Source organism: Macaca nemestrina, chromosome 12, assembly GCF_043159975.1.
Source record: "Macaca nemestrina isolate mMacNem1 chromosome 12, mMacNem.hap1, whole genome shotgun sequence".
NCBI classification, from domain to species: domain Eukaryota; kingdom Metazoa; phylum Chordata; class Mammalia; order Primates; family Cercopithecidae; genus Macaca; species Macaca nemestrina.
Genome location: NC_092136.1, coordinates 46135049 through 46141702, shown reverse-complemented (window position 1 = coordinate 46141702; position 6654 = coordinate 46135049). Strand labels below are relative to the sequence as shown.

Below are 6654 nucleotides of genomic sequence, written 5' to 3'. Positions count from 1 at the left end.
ATTAAAGAAAAAGAAACCTAAAAAATGAACATCCAGCACCATTATTTTATAAAAGAAAGGACATTTTGGTGCGTACACACACACACACACACACACACACACACACACTCCAAGTCAGAAAGAACTTAATCTCAGAGAAAACACTGAAAAATTCTTAGATTTGTGTATAAAAACTCCCAATATTGTCTTTATTTTTCTCATGTTATTGGTGCCCCATGAAAATTTCACTGTAGTCTGTTCCTTGGATTAGCTCTTGGAAAGCAGGAGCTAAAGTTACTGAGTTAGTCATAAGGTTAAGAAACATTTAGATATACAAGCAGCTACATCTCATTACATTGACTAACACTAACATTTAACACCATTGCATGGTTGTCTAGTTCTTGCTGGGTGGTAGATTTAGTGCTGGGGGTACAGCTGCTCCCTGAGAAAGTGTGTACTTGAGTGAAAGGATATGGAAGTGTCACCTCCTCTGGGAAACCCCCCTCGATACCACCCCAATTACAGTGGCAGTTGAGACCCGCCCTGCCCCATCCCCAGTAATTCTCTAACATGTCACCTTTTTCTTTTTCTTTGGAGCCCTTACCTTAATGGAAATTACCTTGTTTATGTCTTTATGTCTTTTGGGGCCTGTCTCCCCAACTAGGATATAAGTCCCAGGGGTGCAGGAACTTTTCTGCCCTAGTGTCCACTGGAGCACCAGGACCGGAGGTCCAGGGTTCCCCTCCGTGGCTGATGTGGGGTAGAAGTTGCAGAGGGAGTAGGACAGGGCACCCCCTTGTCCTCAGCCCCTCACACAGTAACCTCTTCAAATCACTCAGTGACCGGTGAAGAGACCAGCAGGCATCCTGGCCTGCATAGGTGTTCTAACTTCTGAAGTAGTTAGGTTCCAGTCAGAAAGATAATTTAGAGTGGAACACAAAGCATCGTTTTTCTTTACAGAAAGAAAACAAAACATCTTTTTTACTACCATGTACCTTCTCCTCTAGGGGTGTGGGAGGTTGTTGGATGGTCATGGGATATTTCTAATGGAAAAATCAGTATTTGTCTATCTCCCTTCCCCCAGTGGAAACCATCGGCCCGACAAAGCACACCGGTGGCAGCTGGAGGGTCAGAAGTCCCCTGACCAAGTCACCATTGTCACCACTGGAAGTGGTGAGGAAGATCACTTGCAGGCAGGACCATAGCCTGGCATTAGCATTCTGGTGACCCCTGCAAGGAGGCGGTGTGGGGACGGCCTCTGTGTGGGGTGTGATGTGATTGTTTCTCAGGAGGTAGCTGTAGTTACAGGACAGCCTTTGCAAGCTCCTACCACTGTGTGTATCCACAGGCAGGCAGGCTGGCATGAAGCTCAAAGCAGCACCCTGGGCATCAGGAGCCAGGGACTGAGCTCTGTCAGGTTAGATGGTAATAATACAAGGTAGCATTTGCTTAGAATTGACTGTGCCCTATGTGCTTTACACGCATATCATGCACACCAGAAGGGCTCACAGCAATTGTTTGAAATAGATGTGGTCATTATTTCCTCTTCATGCCTGAGAACACTGAAGCTCAGAGGGGTTAAATGGCATGCCCAGGGTCACCCTGCTGATGGATGGAATCACGTGGACTCGAATCCAAGTCTTCCTGCCCCCAAAGCGTGGACACCACTGTGCTTCTGCTCTGAGTTCACCTTCCACGGAAATGTGCTGTGGTTTTGTGACAAGCTCCAGAGTTCCGTGGCTAAATGTAGAGGTTGGAACAACAGTAATAAAGTAATAAACAATAAAAAACCAAGCACCTGCTATATGTCAGGGACTGTGCAGGCAGTGTTTGCACATTAACTCAAAACAGCCCTGAAAGGTAGGCCTTATTCTTCCAATTATACAGATTAGAAACAGGCTGAGAGTTTAAATGAATATCCCAAGTCCCACAGCCCTGAAGTAGTAGATTCAGAATTTGAACTCAGGTTAGTTTGACTTCAAAGTCATTGCTCCCTTGAAAGCTTTATCCTGTGAAAACTGATTCACTCAACAAATATTTATGTATACTTCATTACCAACTAGTATTTATTTATTAAATATCAATATATATTGTTTCAACAAATATTTATAATATTCAGCCAACAAAGATTATTATTATTTCTACATATTCATGTATTTATTGGCTGATATATAGTAGGTACTGAAGAAATATATAGACTGTTCTAGAAAGTAGGAATCAGGGGTTAAACATGAGAAATAAAATCTTTGACTTCATGGGGCTCACTTTCTGGTAGGGGAAATAGAAGATAGACATGGAAAGAAAAAATATATGTAATAGAACCTAATTATAAGTTACTTTAAAAATGAACCAGAGTAAGGAGGCAGGGAGGGATTTGGGCAGGGAGCTAGGGCTGTTTCAATCACAGGCTCACTCTGGTTGCTGCTCTGAGCCAAGACTGTAGTTAGTCAGAGAAGCAGGGGGCCAGTTAGGAGGTAATGGAGATAATCTAGGTAAGAAACAAGAAGTTCTTGCCTCAGGATGGTGGTAGCAGATTGGTAGGAAATGATTGGACTCAGAATTTATTTTTAAGTCAGCCAGCAGAATTTGTTGACAGATTGGATGTAGATTACAAGAGAAAGAAAGGAGTCTATGGTAACTCCAAGATTTTGGCCTGAACAACTGGAGGGATGGGATTGCCAGTTGCTGAGATGGGGAAGACTGAAAGATTGGGAATTCAATTATACTCATTTGTGTTTGAAATGTCTATCACTAGTCCAAGGGACATGTTGAAAAGCCATTGTGATTTTTGAGTTTGGAATTCAAAGGTGTGTTCTAGGGGTAAATATGTCCAATATGTAATCAAATCAAAGAGACCACTGACTATAAGATCATTGTTTTATTTACTACCAGGAAAAAGCACTGTCCATTAAGCTAGGATACATTGCAACGTCAGAGATATTAAAATGTGGAAAAAATGTGTGGTTTAGAATCAATGGGATTTAGTAAGTTTGGGAGTTTCCAGTATATGGATGGTATTAACGGCTGTGAGAGTTGAGGAAATCACCAAGTGAGTGATAGAGGATAAAGAGAAAGAAAAAAAAATAGGTTGGTGCAAAAGTAATTGTGGTGTTTGCCACTAAAAGCATTGGAAAGTAATGGAAGTATAAGGACTGAGCACTAGGACAGCAAATTTTTTAGCAGGGAGACTCACGGCCCATTTCTAGCCCAGTGGAAAGCTGGGCAGTGAAAGGTCTTTTCTGGAATAGGAACCACTGTGGAGCTGCTGTGCAGGGCTTTGGTCTGGGGATTCAGGACTCATAGATGGCCAAAATTATAACACGGGGCATCACCCAGCACTAGCTGTGTGGCATTGACCAGAAAGGCCAAGCTTTTCAGCCCCCCTGGTTCACTGCTGGCCTGTTTTCTCATCAGTAATATGTGAGTATAATGTCTCCTCTACCATCTCAAAACCCAGAAAAAAGTCCATCTGTTTCTTTCTCTGGGCCTCAGCATCTGCATCTATAAAATGAAGAGGCTGGACAGGGTGATTTCTAATTCCTCTTCCAGCTCAGGCATAATAATAATACTAGCAGCAGTACTTTGACCATCTACTAGGTGATTTATATTAATATAATCACTAATCATCATAGTCATGTAAATATTATGTAAATATTATGTAAATATTATGATTCCCATTTCACTAATGAGGCAACTGAGGTCAACAAAGGAGCAGGCTACTCACAGTGGTGGAGCCAGGCTGCAGACTAGAGTATTTCAGGCCAGTGGCTTAAAGCACCCTGCCTGACTACTAGCATTTATGTGTAATTCGTGAGCTAAACTTACTAGCATGTAGCTGGAGCCCAAGGGCAACCCCTTCTTATGATACAAGGGAACTTCAAAGGGTTGTCTCACATACAAGGGGAACATAGTTTGTCTCTGGAGATCCTCTACTTTCATGGGAATGGAATGTCCCTGCAAAAAGGTCAACAGAAAGGAAGGCAACTGATGTTGGAGTGTAGAGGTAACTCATCCCCAATGCTGTGGACTCTGGGTTTAGTGCCCTTTGACCATATTATTTGCAAGTCAAGGACCAGTGTTCACACAGATTGGTACTGAATGGGATTCCCTTGGTAAGGTTGTTGTGAGAACGTTTCCTGAGCAAGAGGTGGAAGAAGGGGAAAAGTGGGTTGGAGTGAGTTTCAGTGATGGGAGAAAGCTGGTTGTCAGCCTAGGCCTAATCAAGGAGCTGAGTAGAGTCAGATGCATCAACATTTCAACCAGGAATGTAGTGTAGATCGGGGTTTCTTAACCTCAGCACAATTGACATTTGGAGCCAGATATATCTTTGTGATGGAGGACTGCCCTGTGTATTGTGGGCTATTTAGCAGCATCCCTGGCCTCTACCCACTAGATGCCATTAGCAACAACTCCCCATGCCCAGCTGAGACAACCAAAAATACCTTCAGTCATTGTGAAATGTTCTTTGGGAGCAAAATTGTATCCGCCCCCTTCTTCAAGGCTGACAAACATTGGTGTAAACAATTCTCTTTCCCTCCTACAAAGACCATCAGCTGACCATGTCCACGCATGTCCCAGCTGTCAGACTGGGTGTTCCTGGGCATTTTCCTCCCTCTGGCATCCTCCTGCAGGGCTGGGTAATACCCGAATGAAACCAGGTTCTTCCTGTCTTTTCAGTAATTGTCCTCCTGGAAATATCACATACTGAAACCTTCTCTGAGACATGTACTTTCTCTACCCCCACCTCCTCTGTTTCTGTCTCTTTCTCTCCCTTCTGGGAACTATCTTATCCACAGACACACTGAATTGTTTTTATCTCAGGACATTTGCACTTGCTGTCCCACACCACCCATGTGGCTCCTCTTCATTTGGGTCTCTATTTATACAGCCCCACGTCATAGGCCACCTTGCTTATCATTCCAGTTACTCCTTACTGCATCTCTCTGCTTGAGTGCCTGCAGAGTGTTGGCCAGCCTCTGGTAGCATCTTGTTTATTTGCTTATTTGTTTATTGCTTGTCTCCCCCATTAGACTGTGGGCTCTCAGAGGGCAGGGACCTGATCCAGTGGGACCTGGTCCAGTTTGTCCCCTGCTGTAGTCACAGTGCAGACTTCAGTGTATGGTTGTAATCATGGTAACCATCAGCTTTGGTGAACACATGCTGAACACCTACTCAACAGCACCAGGCTCTGTGCTAGGAGTCAAGTTGAATAGCACAGCCCCTGCTTCCTGTGAGCTCAGCGTCTCATGGAAGGAGAGCAATAAAAGAGGTGAGATAGAGAAGTGAAGGAGCACAGAGAAAGGAACAAGCGAACCCGTCTTGCAGATGAGGAAAGATATTCAGTTTGAGGAAAGGAGGATCACACAGTATCTGCAGATGCAGGAAGACACAGGGGATCATGAATGGCTCCCAGCAGGGAAGGAGCGATGGCATGGAACTTGGAGCTGCAGGGCTCCCTGTACAATGTCTGAAGCAGCAGAAAATGAGGGAGGTGGCATAGAGGAGGCAAACAGAGACCTTGCATTCCATACCAGGAAACAGACCTTATCCTATAGCAAAAAGGAACCAAGAGGCAATGTAGACTAGTAGTTAAGATGTGAGCTTTGAAGTTAATTTCAGACCTTGGTTCAAATCTTCACTCTGCCACTTGTGCACTGCATGACTAGCCCAGCAGTTTCACATCTCTTAACTTCAGTTTTATCATTTTGGAAATGTGGTTAGTATTTCCATTGTAGGGCTGTTTTGAGTGCAAAAGAAGTCCTTAGCACAGTGCGTGGGACATAATAAGTGCTTAACAAATCATTGCTTTTCCTATTGATGTGGTTAACAAGGAGCCAGTAGAGATTTTCCAAGCAAATGAAGGACATGATAGATTTGCATTTTAGCAAGATTGTATAGGCAGGGCTGTGGAGAGTGGCTGGCAGTGGCTCTGGGGAGAGCAGGTGAGACAGGAACCAGGGAAAACAGGCAGCTGTTGGAATGGAAAGGGAGGCAGAGAAGGGGGTTTGAATCCTGGGACTTGGCGCAGCTACTGTGGAAACCTTGGTAGCAGGAGATGCACCCATACTTTGCCCTCTGAGTAAGGCTGCAGGGGAGTAGAAGAGGAGTCCCCAAGCCCAACAAGTAATAGCAGCCCAGAGGAGGCCCAGGTGGGGAACTACAGCTCAGCCTGACCTGGGTTCACTCACCAGCTCACAGCCTTTGCACCTGGGAAGATGCAGCCAGCTTTGCATTTCAGGCCGTCCTCATGGTGAGAAGGGGTGGCTTGCCATTTGTACCGGGTGATATACTTTTAATTCAAATGGTAATTATTTGAGCATTCCTTAAAGTTTTACTTTGGGAATTTGCCTTCTTGAAAGCTCTGCCTTAATTAGTATTCTATTTATCCCTTATTAATAAATTATCTCTCAGCAGTTTCTTCCACCTCCTTTGATCACAGGGTCTCATCATTCCTGAGCTGAACTCCATTCCCTGTTGGCCTTTTGGGTTCAGTGGGCCCAATCAGGCCTGATTCAGGGGTTTGAGAATTAAGGTTCTCAATGAACTCCCAACAGCATGGGGATCCATCTTCTTGCGGTCCAGCTGAGCCCCAGGAAAGCACACAATAGATGTGCCTCCCAGGGATGAGTATGGGGACCTTCTGGGTGTAGATCTTTTGCTGAAGCTTCTAGAACA

At 44.5% G+C, this 6654-nt stretch overlaps 1 protein-coding gene across 2 annotated transcripts in view; it reads left to right on the top strand.

Annotated features, from left to right (window-relative positions):
- Positions 1–6654, top strand: part of LOC105486999 (neuron navigator 2) — a 767789-nt gene that overhangs the window by 190547 nt on the left and 570588 nt on the right. The gene's annotated exons all lie outside the window — the stretch shown is intronic.